The 19,706-nt window shown below is 31.5% G+C and overlaps 2 protein-coding genes across 7 annotated transcripts in view; one reads left to right on the top strand and one right to left on the bottom strand.

Annotated features, from left to right (window-relative positions):
• The window catches only part of LOC142226314 (uncharacterized), a 549,856-nt gene that overhangs the window by 424,946 nt on the left and 105,204 nt on the right, over positions 1-19,706 (top strand). The gene's annotated exons all lie outside the window — the stretch shown is intronic.
• The window catches only part of eys (eyes shut), a 513,219-nt gene that overhangs the window by 432,289 nt on the left and 61,224 nt on the right, over positions 1-19,706 (bottom strand). For all 3 annotated transcript variants that reach the window (XM_075296235.1, XM_075296234.1, XM_075296236.1), the window contains exon 3: positions 313-353. The gene's annotated coding sequence lies outside the window, so the exon portion shown is untranslated. The remainder of the gene's footprint in view (positions 1-312; positions 354-19,706) is intronic.

The following is a 19,706-nucleotide window of genomic DNA, read 5'->3' as shown; positions in this document are numbered from 1 at the left end:
TACAGAACCGTATACGGATCTTTTCAATGGCAATCGCAGTCACCCACACACACACACAGGCACATAACAAAAGCCTGATTTACTGTCAGCAACAGCAAAGAATGTGCAAGTAAATGGGCTCATGGACAAATTATTCAAAGAGATAACATTGGCCATTGGTGAATGTCTTTGGTCGGATTTCCCTAGGTTTTTTTTGCAAAAGGGTGTTTACACATTTTTTATTATTTTAAAAAATACTAAATTTAAGAATATTTTTTTTAACAGAAGAAATGCGTCGAGTGCATTTTCAAACTAATTTAATTTTAATCTTACCTACAAGTTCTGTTCTCCTCTGCACTACGGTCAATTTTACCCTAAAAAAGAAAGAAAATCGTTGATTAATGTTGTTGAATATTATTATTTCAAATAAAAAAGAATTATAATATATGCATATGGAAAAATAAACTTAAGTGCAAGCTCTGACTAATGGACTATATCCCAATATAGAGGCAAAAATTCAGCTCTTCATCAGGGTTGTGGTGTAAAAATGGATCGACTGCGACTCCAACATTTTTCATCTGCATCGACTCCAGATCACGTTTGCCACTCGATAAAAAAAATTATCAACCAAAATATGAAGAAAATTTTGTCAAAATTTTATTCCTATAGTAAATTTTGTAAAACTTTTATTTCTATAGATAATTTTGTCAAAATTTTATTTCTATAGAAAATTTTGTCAAAATTTTATTTCTATAGAAATTTTTGTTAAACTTTTATTTCTATAGAAAATTTTGTCAAAATTTTATTTCTATAGAAAATTTTGTCAAAATGTTATTTCTATAGAAAATTTTATTTCTATAGTAAATTTTGTCAAACTTTTATTTCTATAGAAAATTTTGTCAAAATTTTATTTCTATAGACAATTTTGTCGACATTTTATTTCTATAGAAAATTTTGTCAAAATTTTATTTCTATATAAAATTTTGTCAAATTTTTATTTCTATAAAAAATTTTGTCAAAATTTTATTTCTATAGAAAATTTTGTCAAAATTTTATTTCTATAGAAATTTTGTCAAAATTTTATTTCTATAGAAAATTTTGTCAAAATTTTATTTCTATAGAAATTTTGTCGAAATTTTATTTCTATAAAAAATGTTTTCAAAATTTTATTTCTATAGAAAATTTTGTCAAAATTTTATTTCTATAAAAAATGTTGTCAACATTTTATTTCTATAGAAAATTTTGTCAAAATTTTATTTTTATAGAATATTTTGTCAAAATTTTATTTCTATAGAAAATTTTTTCCAACTTTTATTTCTATAGAAAATATTGTCAAAATTTTACTTCTGTAGCAAATTTTGTCAAAATTTTATTTATATAGAAAATTTTGCCAAAATTTTATTTCTATCAAAAATTTTGTCGAAATTTGATTTCTATAGAATATTTTGTCAAAATGTTATTTCTATAAAAATGTTGTCAAAATGTTATTTCTATAAAAAATGTTGTCAAAATTTTATTTCTATAGAAGATTTTGTAAAAATTTTATTTCTATAGAAAATTTTGTCAACATTTTATTTCTATTGAAAATTTTGTCGAAATTTGATTTCTATAGAAAATTTTGTCAAAATTTTATTTCTATAGCAAATTTTGTCAAAATTTTATTTCTATAGAAATTTTTGTCAAAATTTATTTCTATATAATAGTTTTTCAAAATTTTATTTCTATAGAATATTTTGTCAACATTTTTATCTATAGAATATTTTGTCAACCTATTGTTCCCAGAGAAAATTTATCAACATTTATTCTTTGAGTAAATTTTGCCAAATTTTTATTCCAAGAGAAATATTTTAATTCTAGAAAAAATATTGTCAAAATTTTATTTCTATGGAAAATTTTGTCGAAATTTTATTCCTATAGAAAATTTGTGAAGTACCTCTTAGGTTGAGAGGAACACTTAACAAAATCTACCAAAACATCAACAATTCTATCAATCAATCATAGAGTAAAAAATTTACCATTTTCGGTTGAATTCTACCTATTGTGGTAGTCTCCAGATTCGAATTCATGTAATATAACTAAACCCCATTTTAATAAACCTATTTTGTAATTCCATTGAGTACCCTCCACCAAAAATGGACAGATATAATTTATCTCATTTATTGATGTGTGCAAATGAACTCTAACTTTCACATTTGTCGTCAATTGCATACCGACAGGCCTTATCATTTTAGAAGTGAGCCTGATACATCGGGCTGCCACCTAACCTAACATTTTCCCAATTAAAATTTTAATTGAATTTAAAAAATATTCAATTGAAAATTTAATTGGTTCAACAAATTTTTTAATTGAAACAAAAATCAAATGCAAATATTAATTGTATCAATTCTATATAAAAAAAATTTTACGAAATTTTCTACAGAAAAAAAATTTTCACAAAATTCAAAAAATGTTGACAAAATTTTCTATAGAAATAAAAGGTTGACAAGATTTTCGATAAAATAAAATTGTGACAAAATTTTCTATAGAAATAAAATTTTGACAGAATTTTCTATATAAATAGAATTTTGACAAAATTTTTTATAGAATTAAAATTTTGAAGAAAAAAATTATACAAATAAAATTTCGACAAAATTTTCTATAGAAATAAAATTTTGACAAATTTTTCTATAAAAATAAAATTTTGACGAAATTTTCTACAGAAATAACATTTTCACAAAATTCTCTATAGAAAGAAAATTTTGACAAAATTTTCTATAGAAACAAAATTTTGACAAAATTTTCTATAGAAATAAAATTTTGACAAGATTTTCTATAGAAAAAAATTTTGACAAGATTTTCTATAAAATAAAATTTTGACAAAATTTTCTATAGAATTAAAATTTTGAAAAAAAATCTGTACAAATAAAATTGTGACAAAATTTTCTATAGAAATAAAATTTTGACAGAATTTTCTATATATGTTAAATAAAATTTTGCCAAAAATTTTCTATAGAAATAAAATTTGACATTTTCTATAGAGATAAAATGTTGACAAAATTTTCTATAGAAATAAAATTGTGACAAAATTTTCTATAGAAATAAAATTTGTTGTTGTTTATGATTTCAGCTTAAAGCTGTTTTCGGAAGGTTCAAGTGTGGTTCACTTTGAGTTTAGTGAACTGCCTAAATTTATTCTGATAATTGGTTGATAGTTTTGCTGCAAGTAGAAGATGCTGATGAAGAATGTGGTACTTCTGAAACGTGCGTCCATCCAACCATCTTGCAGTCTATAGGGCTTTGCCCAAATAAATTTGACAAACATTATTTTCCTCTGTTGTAGTTTAGTCAATGCATGGTTTTAAGCTGAAATCAAAAACAACAATAATGATTTAAGAATAAACCAACAATAACAAAACAAAACGAAAGAAAAAATTTTTTTTAAATTTTCTATAGAAATAAAATTTTGCCAAAATTTTCTATAGAAATACAATTTTGACAGAATTTTCTATAGAAATAAAATTTTTATTAAAAAAAAAAATAATATTAAAAATTTTATTTTATTTTTTTTTATATTTTTCTATAGAAATAAATTTTTTATTAAAAAAAAAAAATAAAAATTTTATTTTATTATTTTTTTATTTAAATTTATTCATGTTTTATTTAAATTTCAAAATATCCTTCACAAATAAAAAACTTTTTTTTAATAATTTAAAAGTTTCTTTGTCCAAGACTATTTCACATTGTGTCTTTACTATTAAATGTCTGTTTGTATTTATTATTCCTTCTGTTGTCCTTATCTACTAATGTCCTTCTTCTCACATGTTAAGATCTTCTCTTACACTTTCAGTCATCAAATGTATTTAGAGTATATTGAAAACTTTTTTTGTTTTATTATGGACACTTGTTCCTAGGAACATGTATTCCGGAAGACAATTTGCTTTTTGGGATATTGCAGATTATTTCCCAAGTGTCACATATAATCTGCATATGGTGTTGGTTATGGATGATGGTTAGTTGGTTTCCTCTTTGGCTCTTTGCGTCTGGCAAAGAACTTTAGGAAATGAAAATAGAGATTTTTTGGGGGGGGGGGTGATAAGTAAGAAAATGGATCTATGTGATACCATATGTTTTCTTTTTGGTATTGTTAGAATTTTATCCTTCTAAAAGTTTCTCTTTATAGATTTCAATACCATGAAATATATTCAATTGATTGTGAGGAAGGGGAGAACAATGCATTGGGGTGCATTTGTAAACACATGTTAGAAAATGCTTTCCAGTGTGTTACATATGTGTAGAATGGGAGTGGTGTTAGATATGTGGAACGAAAATAGGTCACCATCTGTTTCCGGATTACTGGTGGTTGACCTGTTAGTTATACAAAAAAAAATTATGAATTGTGAAGATCAAACTGTTTCAACAATTCATGCGTTACAGTCTCCTGGTCATTTGACTCCACATTGATGGATTGATGGGGAAGGGTTGGTCTATTCCCAACAAATTTAAAAAACTTTTTAAAGTCTAAAGTCAAACCAAGAACTTGTATTAGGCAATCAGTCCATTTATATTTGAAGATTTCTTTAGATAAAGATGTAAAGGGTGACACAGCTACTGTAGAAGGTAATACAGCTCCCAATAAATTTGATGGTCTCAAAACTTTTAATCTACACGTTGGTGAAGTGTCGGGCTTGCCCGACTTTAGACTTTAGTTCATTTTTCTTGCGAGAGCATGTAAATTCTAGTTTATTTTTCCTTCTTTTAACAACGCAGTGTGCTAATTTCAAAAATTAAAATAACATTTATTTAAAATTTTACACGAGATAGTTTATTGTGTATATTTATATACTTTACATTGTCTTGTCTAGAAAGGCATGGAAAACAGTGTAGTTATCGACCCTTAATTTGATGTTTACGGTCTATTAATTCCCGTCTTGATCGTCTCGACTTCATAATCCCATGAAGGTCAATTTATTTCTATGTGTACAATTTAAATTATTTTTTTCTTTTTTGTTTTCAATTTCTCAGAAAAAGTGTTATTTTTAATATGTCTGGACCACAAGAAAATTTCAAAAGAAAAATACAAAAAAAATGTAAAAATACAGAAGAATGAAAAACTTTTTAATTTGAAAGTTAGACTGTTTTCTTTGGACAAAAGAGATATTTTTTGGGGGTGGCATTGCAATGGTGTTTCTCCTTTTTGTTTTGGAGAGTATATGAAGAAATAATTTTAAAACTTCTAATTGGTAGTCATAAATTGTGGTATCATAAAGCGAAAAGTTTATTGTTAAAAAAAAACTGATAATCTTTAATGTATTTGATTCCCTTGGGAATTTTTTGTAATATAAATTCTTACTATAATAGTGGGAATAAAGCAAAATTTAGGTCTTGGAAGAAAATACTTTAAAAAGTGTTTAACATTATAAAATTACATCGCATTCCTCTGTTTTAAACGGAATAATTTCACTCATTCATATACATTGCCTCAAGAATATAATGCGCTACCACAAACCCTAAAAGTAATTGCTAGAATTTCGGTATTCAAATCTTTATTGAAGAAATGCACACTAGAAAAAATTGAAACACTAATTTAATGCCAATCATTATTACATGTTTATTGTCAAGTTGAATTTTAATTTAAATATTAATATGAATTGAATTAATTTTGAATAGTAATTGATAATAATATAATAAGATAGATACATGTTTTTGCCAACTAGTCTCTATATAAGTCTACTCGGCACAGAGACGTCTATTATATTGTAAACATATTTATTGGAATAAAAAATAAATAAATAAAAAAAATAAAATAAATTATATTGTCTGCAGATCAGTGTTCGAAATGGCTCCGAAGCTCTAGCTCAGCACTTTTTAAAAAAGTGCTGTTCAGTTTTTTAGCTCTTGCTTTCGGAGCCGCATGAATACAGAATACAGTGAAAAAGTAGGCTCTTTTCGAGCTAATTTAAACGAAAAACTCTTGCTCATACATCTCTTTCATATGTTATGTGACACAAAAAAATGTGTAGTAGTATATTTGACACAAATCGAAATAGGTGATGCCATATGTGTATTTTTTTTAAGCTGAAAAACAAATGTATGGAGACGGGCAAATACGTTATGAGTTCTGATTTAATTTTTTAATTGTGTTCGTATACAATTTGTATGAATAACCCTCTAAATATTAAACCACGATAGTAAGCCCCTATGAAAGTTTTAATGATTTCATTGTGTAACGGGGTTTTATCGTTGGCTGAGGTAAGCTCAGTCACCTCCAGGGTCTCCGTAAGGACCCACGAAACCTTTCGCAATAAGAAACAAGTGGTTAACTCTCTCGAGTGAAATAAAAATTAATTCACCTTTATTGATAAATATTTGTAATCTACTTGTGTGGTATACGATAATATCTCTAATACATAGAAAAAAAATTCACGAAAATTTTTCCAATTAAAATTTTAATTGAGATTTAAAAAATATTCAATCAAAAATTTAATTGATTCAACAAATTTTTTAATTGAACCAAAAACCAATTACTAAAATTAATAGTATCAATTAATTTTTTAATTGGATCAATTAATTTTTCAATTGACCTTTAATTAATTTTTTAATTGATACTATCATTTCTGTGATTGAAGACATTTCAATTAAAAAATTAATTGTCATGAGCGTGAGTGACGACTCACGCACGAATCACGAAAATTTTCGTGAGTCACGACAATTTCGTGTCACGTGCACACCTCTAGATCGGGTACTGGTGTTCTGGCTGGTGTCTTGGTGTTCGGTGACAGATTCTGTTCGTGGTAGGTTTTCGTTGGTGGGAGTTGATTTCTGCTTCGGATACTTTCGCTACCATTGATCGTTGCGGGGCTAGCTTCGGTGTCGGCAGTGGAGTGATAGTCGGGATCAGCTTCGGATCGGTAATCGGTCAAGGTCGGTGTTTAGTAGTACTGACGACTATCATGCAAACTACTTTTACGGCTATTGGCTAGTCTACGAGCGAACAGTAGGCCCGAAGGTCTCGGTGGTGGAACAGTAGGTTAGGTTAGGTTAGGTGGCAGCTCGATGTATCGGGCTCACTTAGACTCTTCAGTCCATTGTGATAGCACATTGGTGAACTTCTCTCTTATCAGTGAGTGCTGCCCGATTCCATGTTAAGCTCAATGACCTGCTTTTTATAGCCGAGTCCGAACGGCGTTCCACATTGCAGTGAAACCACTTAGAGAAGCTTTGAAACCCTCAGAAATGTCACCAGCATTACTGAGGTGGGATAATCCACCGTGTTCGGTCGAAGCAGGAATCGAACCCACGACCTTGTGTATGCAAGGCAGGCATGCTAACTATTGCACCACAGTGGCTCCCGTGGTGGAACAGTAGGCCCGAAGGTCTCTGTGGTGGAACGATAGGCCCGAAGGTCTCTGTGTTATATGTATTTCGCGTCTGGCAATAAATTCCACCGACGCAAAGAAAGTATTACCAAACTTCGAGCGGGACGATGTGCACTGAACCACTCGTAGTACGATAAGCACCTAGCTGTATACAGTAGATACTGGTGATGTCCAAAGTCTCAGTCAGTCGCCTATCCGAGTCTGCCTTTGGTCAGCAAAACGGCCACCATATAAGTAGGGTACACAACGAAGTGACTGCGAATTGTCATTGCCTGAATGAAATAAACAATTAATTTCTTGTCAGGCTCACTTAGACTATTCAGTCCATTGTGATACCACATTGGTGAACTTCTCTCTTCATTGAGTGCTGCCCGATTCCATGTTAAGCTCAATGAAAAGGGACCTCCTTTTTATAGCCGAGTCCGAACGGCGTTCCACATTGCAGTGAAACCACTTACACCGAAAGAATTTTCTTCGTAAAAAGAACGAAAAATTTCGTTAAAAGTACGAAATTTGTCATTGTTTTACAACCAAAGAAACTTTTCATTAAAAGTACGAAATATTTCGTACTTTTTACGAAGAAAAGTTCTTCCAAAATTTTCGTAGTTTGTAAGAAAAAAATTCGTACTTTTTATGAAGAATCTTCGTACTTTTTATGAAACAATTTCGTTCTTTTTATGAAAATGTTTCGTACTTTGTATGAAAAATTTTCGTAGTTTTTATGAAAAATGTTCGTACTTTTTATGAAAAACTTTCGTACTTTTTTCTGAAAAATGTTCGAACTTTTAGAAAAAAATTTATAGTCGAAAGTGCATTTGGTTGTAGTTGCAAGTGTGAAAAATGACATCACTACTTTACATCTTAAGTTTTTGAATAATTTTTAGTTTTATTGCTTCACTTTTATTCATAGCGCGCTATCGCCCAAATGAGAAGTAGCATAGACTTGCATAAAAAATAGAATAAAGGAATACACTCAAGCACATTATAAAAGACAATTTAATGTCGCGAACGGAAATTTTACAACTTCAATGAAACTTCTTCGTTATTTCAAAGAAAATGTTTCGTACTTTTTATGAAGAAATTTTAACGCAGAATGTTTCGTAAAATATTCGTTAAAACTTCTTCACAAAATTCATGAAATATGAAGAAAGTTTCGTTAAAAGTACGAACTTTTTACGAAGAAAAGTTAATGTAGAATGTTTCGCAGAAGTTTCGTATATTCGTAAAATGTTCTTCGTAAAATTTAGGAAAATGAATGAAAATTTCGTTATTTTAATGAAGAATTCAGGAAGAATAGTTAATGAAGAATTCTTCGTAAAATTAACGAAGAGAATTCTTTCGGTGCACCGAAAGAATTTTCTTCGTAAAAAGAACGAAAAATTTCGTTAAAAGTACGAAATTTGTCATTGTTTTACAACCAAAGAAACTTTTCATTAAAAGTACGAAATATTTCGTACTTTTTACGAAGAAAAGTTCTTCCAAAATTTTCGTAGTTTGTAAGAAAAAAATTCGTACTTTTTATGAAGAATCTTCGTACTTTTTATGAAAAATCTTCGTACTTTTTATGAAACAATTTCGTTCTTTTTATGAAAATGTTTCGTACTTTTTATGAAAAATTTTCGTAGTTTTTATGAAAAATTTTCGTACTTTTTATGAAAAACTTTCGTATTTTTTTCTGAAAAATGTTCGAACTTTTAGAAAAAAAATTTATAGTCGAAAGTGCATTTGGTTGTAGTTGCAAGTGTGAAAAATGACATCACTACTTTACATCTTAAGTTTTTGTAGTTTTATTGCTTCACTTTTATTCATAGCGCGCTATCACCCAAATGAGAAGTAGCATAGACTTGCATAAAACAAAGAATAAAGGAATACACTCAAGCACATTATAAAAGACAATTTAATGCCGCGAACGGAAATTTTACAACTTCAATGAAACTTCTTCGTTATTTCAAAGAAAATGTTTCGTACTTTTTATGAAGAAATTTTAACGCAGAATGTTTCGTAAAATATTCGTAAAAACTTCTTCACAAAATTCATGAAATATGAAGAAAGTTTCGTTAAAAGTACGAACTTTGTACGAAGAAAAGTTAATGTAGAATGTTTCATAGAAGTTTCGTATATTCGTAAAATGTTCTTCGTAAAATTTACGAAAATGAATGAAAATTTCGTTATTTTAATGAAGAATTCAGGAAGAATAGTTAATGAAGAATTCTTCGTAAAATCAACGAAGAGAATTCTTTCGGTGTAGAGAAGCTTTGAAACCCTCAGAAATGTCACCGCATTACTGAGGTGGGATAATCCACCGCTGAAAAACTTTTTTTTTTTTTTACTTTGAAGTTTTAAACTGACATTTATTTGTACGTGAATAGATTTATTAATATATTGCAAAGAAGAGAATGCATATTCCATTAATAAGATCTGCATCCTTTATTCAGTTTTATCGACCCAAGATTTAATGCTAGATAGGTCCATAAGAAATGTCTTTATTTTAAGGAAGCCACATCTTTGGCTCGAAATCAATACCCAAATCCTTATGGGATGGTCAAAACCTTTGGGTCCAAGTAAACTTTTTTGAGTGCATTTAAATCCACTGTCGTCTTTTAATTTTTTTTTTTTGGTAAAAAATTTAGTCGATTTGTAAAAATATAAGTTGAACCCAGAAACACTGAAATAGTACACATCTGAAGAACTAATGCAAAATGCAGTGTACGCTTTAAATGATGATTTGCTGCCTATGAAAAGTCAATGTAAAATTCAGTGCCCCTGTACTAATTTTACACCACTTTCAGAATAAAATAATAAAAAAAAAAACAAAACATTTTTATGCCCATGCTTGATTTGCTATTTTCTTTCGGTATCGGGCCTGAGACAAATCCAAAGTATTTGAAATAAATTCCATATCGATACGAATATCAAAACAGTTCAAAGTGTATTTAAATATAATTTGCCGCATCTTAGCTTATGTTGAACACACATTTCTAAATACTTTATACATATAACTATGGCAATCCCTTTTCCATCAGCAACATGAAAATAGTGGAAAAATTAGCAATGCCGTCTGTGCTCTAGTATGATGTAGGCGAAATGTTTTAAGAATTTCAAGGAAATATGTCAGTCAGTTCGCGACAAAATACGACAAAAAAAAAAAAAACAAAACGAGAAAACCTCTTTAAAAGAAAATGTACAGAAAAAAATGGACAAGGAAAAAATAGCAACGATGGCGAATCTGTCCAACAAACCGTGCATAATTCATAATTTAATTAAAAACTTAGCCAAGTGTATGGATAAATGGCCCAAACAGGAAATAAACAGCAGTCGCTACGACAACCGGGAGAATACCAATGGCAAAAAGCATAAGCTTTCCATTGACTTTACTCATACATTTTGTTTTTTTTTTGGTCGAGGGCTAAATGCTGTCCATGAATTTGCGCGGGTGTAAGTGTATAGCGAGGACTTATATTGACATGGGTGGGGGATTGTTTTTGGATGGAAAACAACATAGCTAGTTTTAAGAGAGGCTATGAGTGAGAAAAATAGCTTAACAAGGGACAAAGTATGGGGAAAGTATTTTTTTTTTATTAAGATATAGGTTGACCACTATCCACTTCTATTTACTTTGAACCCTTTAAGCTTCTCAAATCTACGTGGTAATGCCATAAATTTCGAGAAGAGTATATGATGTGTAGACAAAGATCTATTAAATAATTCCATCTGGCTTACATTTCATTCCATTCTTGAAAAGCAACAATTTCTCTACGCCAGTAGTATTTTTCATTACTTGTATATATTTCTTAGTATTGTAAAAATGGAAATAAAATTTAAGAAATTATGGAAGTCATTATATATGAAAAATCCCATTAGTTTAATCTACTTTGAAAATTACCAAATTCAAAAAGTATAAATGCATTTTCTAAATGTTAAGTTTTTGTCAACTGTGTGTATGTAGAAGGGGGAGCCAAACCACCGACAGCTGGGAGTGCAAGACCCTACAACAAAATCTAAAGGGAAATAAATAAATTTTATTCCATTGAAGCGATATTAAATCCAGGCAAAAACCTCAACTTCTATACAACACAGCGCAGTTCAAGACGAAGCTGACACAATATCTAATTCAGAGCAATTAAAAAACAAGTAAGTAAAGTAGAAAGTCGAGCGGGGCCGACTATATCATACCCTAAACCACCCTTACTGAATTAGTAATCATAAGTATTTGTGGGGTGACATTGATATAGGTCTGGGAGATAAACCGCATGGGTGCTTTGTCTCAATCTGACTAAAGCTCATATTCAGTGTTGCAAGGGAAAATGTTCGGTTTACCCTACAAGGACAAACAAAAGTTCCCTACTTTCCCATACATTCCCAAACAATTTTCCCTACAATACTTTTGTTAAAATTAAACAAATTTTACAAAACAAAAATGGTTCTAAGTACTTTATTATCTTAAAACATGAAAATGCAACGTATATAACCTATAATGAAAAAAATATTGACCTAATATGGAAGATTATGTAACTTAAATTTTAGGACTCGAAATTTACGCAATGCTAAGGACAAAATTCTTTAAATAATGACATTTTAATTAAAAGAAAGTTTATAATCCTTGTTTCAAAAATTTTTTTCGTTAAATTTAGGACACAAATCTTGAAATTTTGCGTCCCTTTGTTGAAGTTGTAGATCTATGAAGTAAGGCAAATGTTCCTTACAATAAAGAAAAACATTTTTAATTTAACTCAACTGACATATTGAGTTTTTAAATTTAAGATAAAACTGCTTCAAATATAGGCTAAGACTTATTTTAAGGATTTGCATCTTTGGTTTAAAGTTTTTTTAGCATTAAGAAAACAATTTTTACTTTGAAGTACTTGGCACAATATGGATTTTAAAACTGGAATTTGTTTGTACATGAATACCTTTATTAATATACCGCAAACAGAGAATGAAAATTCGATGAATGAGATCTGTATGCAATTTTAATTTTATCGATCCTAGATTTAAAGCCAGGGAGGTCCCTAAAAAATGTCTTTATTTTAAAGAAGCCGCATCTTTGGCTCGGAATCAATACCAAAATCCTTAAAGGAAGGTCAAAATCTTTGGATCAAAGTAAACTTTTTTTTGAGTGTAGAAAATAAATTTGTATTACCACCACGGTTGCCACAGTTGGTAGAATTCAACCAAAAATATAATTTTTTTTTTAATCTCTATAGAAATAAAATTTTGGAAAAACGTTTCTATAAACAAAGTTTTTTGAGAAATTTTTCTATAGAAATAAAATTTTTATAATAAATTCTATAGAAATAAAATTTTGAGAAAAAATTCCATGGAAATAAAATTTCGAGAACATTTTTTTATAGAAATAATATTTTGAAAAAAATTGTATAGAAATACAATTTTGACAACATTTTCTATAGAAATAAAATGTTGACAAAATTTTCTACAGGACTAAAGTTTTAACAAAAATCTCTATAGAAATATTTGTTTGGTAGATTTGTGGTAATTTGTGGTAATCTTCAAATTTTGTTAGATTTTTTTTGGCACCAGTGGTAACTGTTGTTACCACACATTGTTAAAGATCGAGCCTTGCCGGCTTCTAATTTCCTCCTCTAGAGCCACCAAAATGTAAAAATTATTACAAATTGTGTTGAGTGAAAATGTACCTACATTGAGGCCCTACGTCCTACAAGATGCTAAATATTACAAAAAAAAAACCTACATATAGGGAATTTCCCCTACTTCTAGCAACTGGCTGTAGTTGATGTTGCACATACGGGGTTAGTATGCCACTAATATTGAGTTCATTATTAAAAAAGAGAATATCGCTTAATTAGTGTGGGTAATAAATCCAATTTTTTTAAAATCGAGCAATATTCTTATGTAAGAGCTACAAGTACGTATAAATACGATCGGCTAGTACATCAAAATTTGAAATTTGAGTAGCAGTGGTTAATAAATAAAAGTATTATGGCCAAATTTGGGAAAATCGAGCGATGCATATATATATGGAAGCTATATATAAATCTGAGCCAATTTGCATAATATTTTGCGCATTTGATTAATACCACAAAAGGTTACCTCGTGCAAAATTTGAGTAAGATCAGTTAAGAAATGAGGCCTCTATGGTCAAACATAAGGTTATTTGGGGAAAATTTTTCAAAATCGGGCAATACATATATAGGAGCTATATCTACATCTGAACCGATTTCGATGAACTTTTTCACATACCGTTAGTACTATAGAGGACGTGATCAAGCCAACTTTGAGTAAGATCGGTTAATAAATAAGGGTTTTATAGCCAAATTTGAGAAAATCGGGCTATACATATATATGGGAGCTATAGCTAAATCTGAACCGATTTCGATGATTTTTTGCACATATAGTTAGTACTATAGAAGATTACATTTAGCCAACTTTGAGTAAGATCGGTTGATAAATAAGGGTTTAGTGGCCAAATTTGGGAAACTCGGGCGATACATATATATGGGAGCTATATCTAACTCTGAGCCGATTTGGATAAAATTTTGCAGACTTGAAGGGCGATGGAAAAAAATTATTTTTTGCCAAATTCGGTGACGATCCGTTTGAAAAAAAAAAAGCGCAACGTAACCCCATTTGTCGAAATCGGGCGATACATATGTATGGGAGCTATATCTAAATTTGATCCGATTTCTTTCAAATTCAATAGCGTTTGTCCTTGTGCCCAAAAAACTCCCTGTACCAAATTTCATCAAAATCGGTTAATAATTGCGACCGGAATCCTGTGAACAACAAATACATGGACAGACGGACGGGCACCAAGCGCTGGATCGACTCAGGAGGTGATTCTGAGTCGATCGGTATATATTCTATGGGGTCTAAAATCAATATTTCTGGTAGGCACATTTTTTGGCAGATCAAACTTATTATACCCTGACCACTATGTGGTTTAGGGTATAATTAATACAAAGTGCAAATTATTTAAATTTTGCAAAAAAAAAAAAAAATGCTGAATCCTTTTTAGAAAAATTGCAATTTTTATACCCACCACCATAGAATGGTGACGGGGGCATAACAAGTTTGTCATTCCGTTTGTAACACATCGAAATATCGATTTCCGACTATATAAAGTATATATATATTCTTGATCAGGGAGAAATTTTAAGACGATATAGCCATGTCCGTCTGTCTGTCTGGCTGTCTGTCTGTTGTAATCACGCTGCAGTCTTCAATAATAAAGCAATCGTGCTGAAATTTCGCACAAACTCGTCTTTTGTCTGCAGGCAGGTCAAGTTCGAAGATGGGCTATATCGGTCCAGTTTTGATAGAGTCCCCATATAAACCGACCTCCCGATTTGGGGTCTTGGGCTTATAAAAACCTTAGTTTTTATCCAATTTGCCTGAAATTGGAAATCTTGAGGTATTTTATGACCACAAAGAGGTGTGTCAAAAATGGTGAGTGTCGGTCCATGTTTTGGTATAGCCCCCATATAGACCGATCTCCCGATTATATTTCTAGGGCTTCTAGAATCGATAGTTTCTATCCAATTCGCCTGAAATTTGAAATCTAGAGGTATTTTAGCAACATGAAGAGGTGTGCCAAATACGGTGACTATCGGTTGATGTTTTGGTATAGCCCCCATATAGACCGATTTCCCGATTTTTCTTTTTGGGCTTCTAGAATTCGTAGTTATTAATCAATTTGGTTGAAATTTGAAATCTAGAGGTATTTTAGGACCATAAAGAGGTGTGCTAAAAATGGTGAGTATCGGTCCAGGTTTTGGTATATCCCCCATATAGACCGAACTCCCGATTTGGGGTCTTGATCTTATAGAATCCGTAGTTTTTATCCAATTTGCCGGAAATTGGAAATCTAGAGGTATTTTAGGACCATAAAAAGGTATGCCGAAAATGGTGAGTATAGGTCCATGTTTTGATAGAGCCATCAGATAGACCGATCTCCCGCTATTACTGTTTGGGCTTCTAGAAACCGTAATTGTTGTCCACTTTGCCTGAAATCGAAAATCTGGAGGTTTTTAGGAATACAAATAGGTGTGCAAGAAATGATTTTATTTTTTAGGCTTCTAGAATCCGTAGTTTTTATCCAATTTGCCTGAAATGAGAAATCTACAGGTATTGTAGGACCTTAAATATGAGAGCCGAAAATGGCGTGTATTGGTCCATGTTTTGGTTTATCTCCCAAATAGACCGATCTCCCGATTTTACTTCTTGGGCTTTCAGAAACAATAGAAGTATTTTAGGAAGATGAAGAGGTGTGCCGAAAATGGTGAATATCGGTCCATGTGCACTGATAATGAAAATTGCTTGAAACTGAATTATAGTTTCCAGATTTTACTTCTGGTAATCATTTAAATAATGAGGGTAAAAATCTACAGATGTTAGATTTTAAATCAAGGCGTTATTTTTATCGTTTTCTTGCACACGATGTTTATGATTCCTCTAAAACTCCAACAAATATGGTTCTTTAAAATCCAGAATCTGATCGAGTCTTCATAGGTAAAATCTTTGAATTTATCTTCGGGAAGTGTACTGGTTGAACTGATCTGCTTGTCACCAAATCCCCCTGAAATTTTCACAGGAAACTTTAATATTTGATTCATGGTGGTGGGTATTTAAGATTCGGCCCGGCCGAACTTACTGCTTTATATACTTGTTTTTAGAATATTTGCTGTCAAACGTTTCAGACAAGCGTTATAATGCATTAAAAATTATAAAAAAATTTTAAAAAATATTTGTTCGTCAAAATATCATAAAATTTCTTAATTCACATCCAAAACATTGGATTCGCTTCACACCTTAAGAAGTGATGCAAATTCAGTGCAACGGCTGTTGAAATGGTGGACATCCGTCCTATGACAAGCCCATGTTAAATTCATCGCTTCTGAGTCAATTTTGCACCACTTCCGGATCCAAAAAGAACATTTTCGCTGCTTTTTTGGCGACGCTTTTTTTGCTGGGTACCTTATGGGGTCTAATATTAATATTTCGGTGTGCTACGAAGGGAATGACAAAGTTGGTTTAAAACCCATTCTATAATAAATTTAATAAATGATCCAAGTTTGCACAAGTTCCTGATAAATAGTTGGGGATCCAAATCAATTTTTTGCAAGCTCCTGTTTCACTGGGCTATTGTATGAGCTGTCATGATGCGGAGGAAAAGGAATCAATTAAACACCTCTTGTGTGAGTGTCCTGCATTTTGTGTAAAGCGCAAGCATCTTTTAGGAGCATATAGCTTCAGATTACTGGCGGATCTGGAAAGCGTTAACTTAAGCAGTCTGCTAATGTTTGCGGTTGGTTCAACAAAGAAACATAATCAAGAAGGTTCAGCGGTTAAAACTAGAAGTGCCCATATGTAATAGGTACTTTTAGTTAATGTGGTATCACAATGGACTGATTAGTCTAAGTGGGCCTGAATCTTAATCGGGCTGCCACTTTAACCTAACCTAACGTAACCTAAACTTCACTGGGAGTTCACCTAAACTTAGTGGAACATCAGTGCCCATGTACCGAATAGGATATATTTAAGAAGTATTGTAAGTATAAGGAGACCTTGAAACCTGATGAAAATGCAACCACAAATTGTGAAGGAGCTTATCGCAAATAGTTTTGATTAAAATGATGTCGAATACGACCCTGAAAATTTTTAGGTTGCCATCGACTCTAATATTTATTTGCCTGTATTCTTGGCACAATGTGATTCCGATTAAGTCATCCCACGGCACTGACCTCTAACCTCTATTCGACTTGTAGCATTCTATAATTAATCCTTTTCATTATACTCTTCTCTTCTTCTCCGAGCTGACAAAACTTCTAAGGTTGATGGAATTTTGCGAACCCAAAGACAAACCCGCTATTCTCCCCTTGCTAATGCTAGTGGATATGAATACACCATAGTTTTCTATGAAGGAATGTTTAGAGTTCTACGAAAATTCCAAAGCTTAAGAGCAAACTCCATAAGGATATTATAAAAAATAAGAACATATTGTCTAACTAAAATGAAATAACGACTAGAAATTCCAGAAAATAACTAACACCACCAAAAGGACGAGGAAAAAAATCCAAAGAAGGATCCTGAGAATAAAAACAAAATTGAAACAACCATTCTCGCATACACCAAAACGGCCATCATAACAAACGTGTTTGGTGCAAAGCAACAACAAGTCATAAAAATTTCCCAAAGGACAAACAAAATGTTGGAAACATTGAAAAAGCACGCACTCACTCATACATATATACAAGGACTAAAGGTGCACACACACACGCAAGCACCCACTCATATATCGTGTACTCATATTTATTTAAGCAAACACAGCAAAATAGTGTGGCCAAATGGAGTGGGGTTTTCAGAGCCAAACAAAAAAAAAACGCTTTATGTTATCGCCATCAGACAGAACAAAAAGGAAACAAACAAGTGAAACACAACCAACGGAAGTAAATGAAACAAACCAAATAGCAGAAAAGTCAACGCAGAAAGGACGAAAAAACGTTGTCAATCCCCTCGAAAAATGAGAAACCCATTTTAAAGGCAATATTTGGTGAGAGAAAACACGATTTTATAACATAAAATATTTAGAGCTTGTTGAAAATACAAAAAACAAAAACAATAACTAAAATCAACGTTATACTGAGAATTGTTACAAAGTGGCACAAAAGGTGTCATGTCCAATAAAAGGTGGCACAATTATTTTAAACAGTAGCACAAAACGAAGCACATCGGCGTATATGTGGGAGATACCAAAACATGGGCCGATATACACCAACTTCCGCACATTTATATGTTGATCTTAAATACCTCTAGATTTACAATTTCGGGCCAATCGAATAAAAATTGCGGTTTCCAGAAGCCTAAGTCTAAATGAGGAGATTGGACTATACCAAACCATGGATCGATTCGCACCATATTCAGAACACATATTTAAGGACTCAAAATACATCTATTGTTTGAATTTCAGGCAAATCGAAAAAAAAAAACAAGTATATACGGCCGTAAGTTCGGCCAGGCCGAAGCTTATGTACCCTCCACCATGGATTGCGTAGAAACTTCTACTGAAGACTGTCATCCACAATCGAATTACTTGGGTTGCGGTAACACTTGCCGATGGCAAGGTATCTTAAAACTTTCTAACACCGTAATATATATCACATAGTCCATACGTGGTATATATTAAACTAAAAAAGGCCGATTAAATACGTATATAATTAAGTTTAAAGTTTCTATAGAAATAAAATTTTGACAACATTTTCTATAGAAGTAAAATTTGGAAAAAAATTTTCTATAAAAATAAAATTTGGATAAAATTTTCTAGAGAAATAAAATTCTGACAAAATTTTCTATAGAGATAAAATTTTGACAAAATTTTCTATAGAAATAACATTTTGACAATGTTTTCTATAAAAATAAAATTTTGGTAGATTATTTTTGGCTCGAGTGGCAACCATGATTATGAACCGATAAGTACCAATTTTTGTGTGATTGGGGATCGCCTATATATAACTATAGACCGAAAATCTGGGGATCGATTTATAGGGGCGTTATATATAATTATGGACCGATATGTACCAATTCTTGCATGGTTGTTAGAGACCATATACTAACACCACGTACACAATTTCAACCGGATCGGATGAATTTTGCTCCTCTAAGAGGCTCCGGATGTCAAATCTGGGGATCGGCTTATATGGGGGCTATATATGTAATTATGGACCGATATGGACCAATTTTGGCATGGTTGTTAGAGACAATATACTAACACCACGGACCAAATTTCAATCGGCTCGGATGACTTTTGCTCCTCTAAGAGGCTCTGGAGGACAAATCTGGGGATCGGTTTATATGGGGGCTATATATAATTATGGGCCGATGTGGACCAATTTTTGCATGGTCATTAGAGAACATATACCAACACCATGTACCAAATTTCAGCCGGATCGGATGAAACTTGGTTCTCTTAGAGGGATCGGTTTATATGGGGGCTATATGTAATTATGGACCGATGTGGACCAATTTTTGCATGATTGTTAGAGACCAAATACTAACACCATGTACCAAATTTCAGCCGGATCGGATGAAATTTGCTTCTCTTAGAGCAATCGCATGCCAAATTTGGGGGTCCGTTTATATGGGGGCTATACGTAAAAGTGGACCGCTATGGCCCATTTTCAATACCATCCGACATACATCAATAACAACTACTTGTGCCAAGTTTCAAGTCGATAGCTTGTTTCGTTCGGAAGTTAGCGTGATTTCAACAGACGGACGGACGGACGGACATGCTCAGATCGACTCAGAATTTCACCACGACCCAGAATATATACACTTTGTGGGGTCTTAGAGCAATATTTCGATATGTTACAAACGGAATGACAAAGTTAATATACC

This window comes from Haematobia irritans, chromosome 2 (assembly GCF_050003625.1).
Source record: "Haematobia irritans isolate KBUSLIRL chromosome 2, ASM5000362v1, whole genome shotgun sequence".
NCBI classification, from domain to species: Eukaryota; Metazoa; Arthropoda; class Insecta; order Diptera; family Muscidae; genus Haematobia; species Haematobia irritans.
The sequence above is the reverse complement of the archived record's forward strand: the minus strand, read 5'-3'. Positions and strand labels throughout refer to the sequence as shown.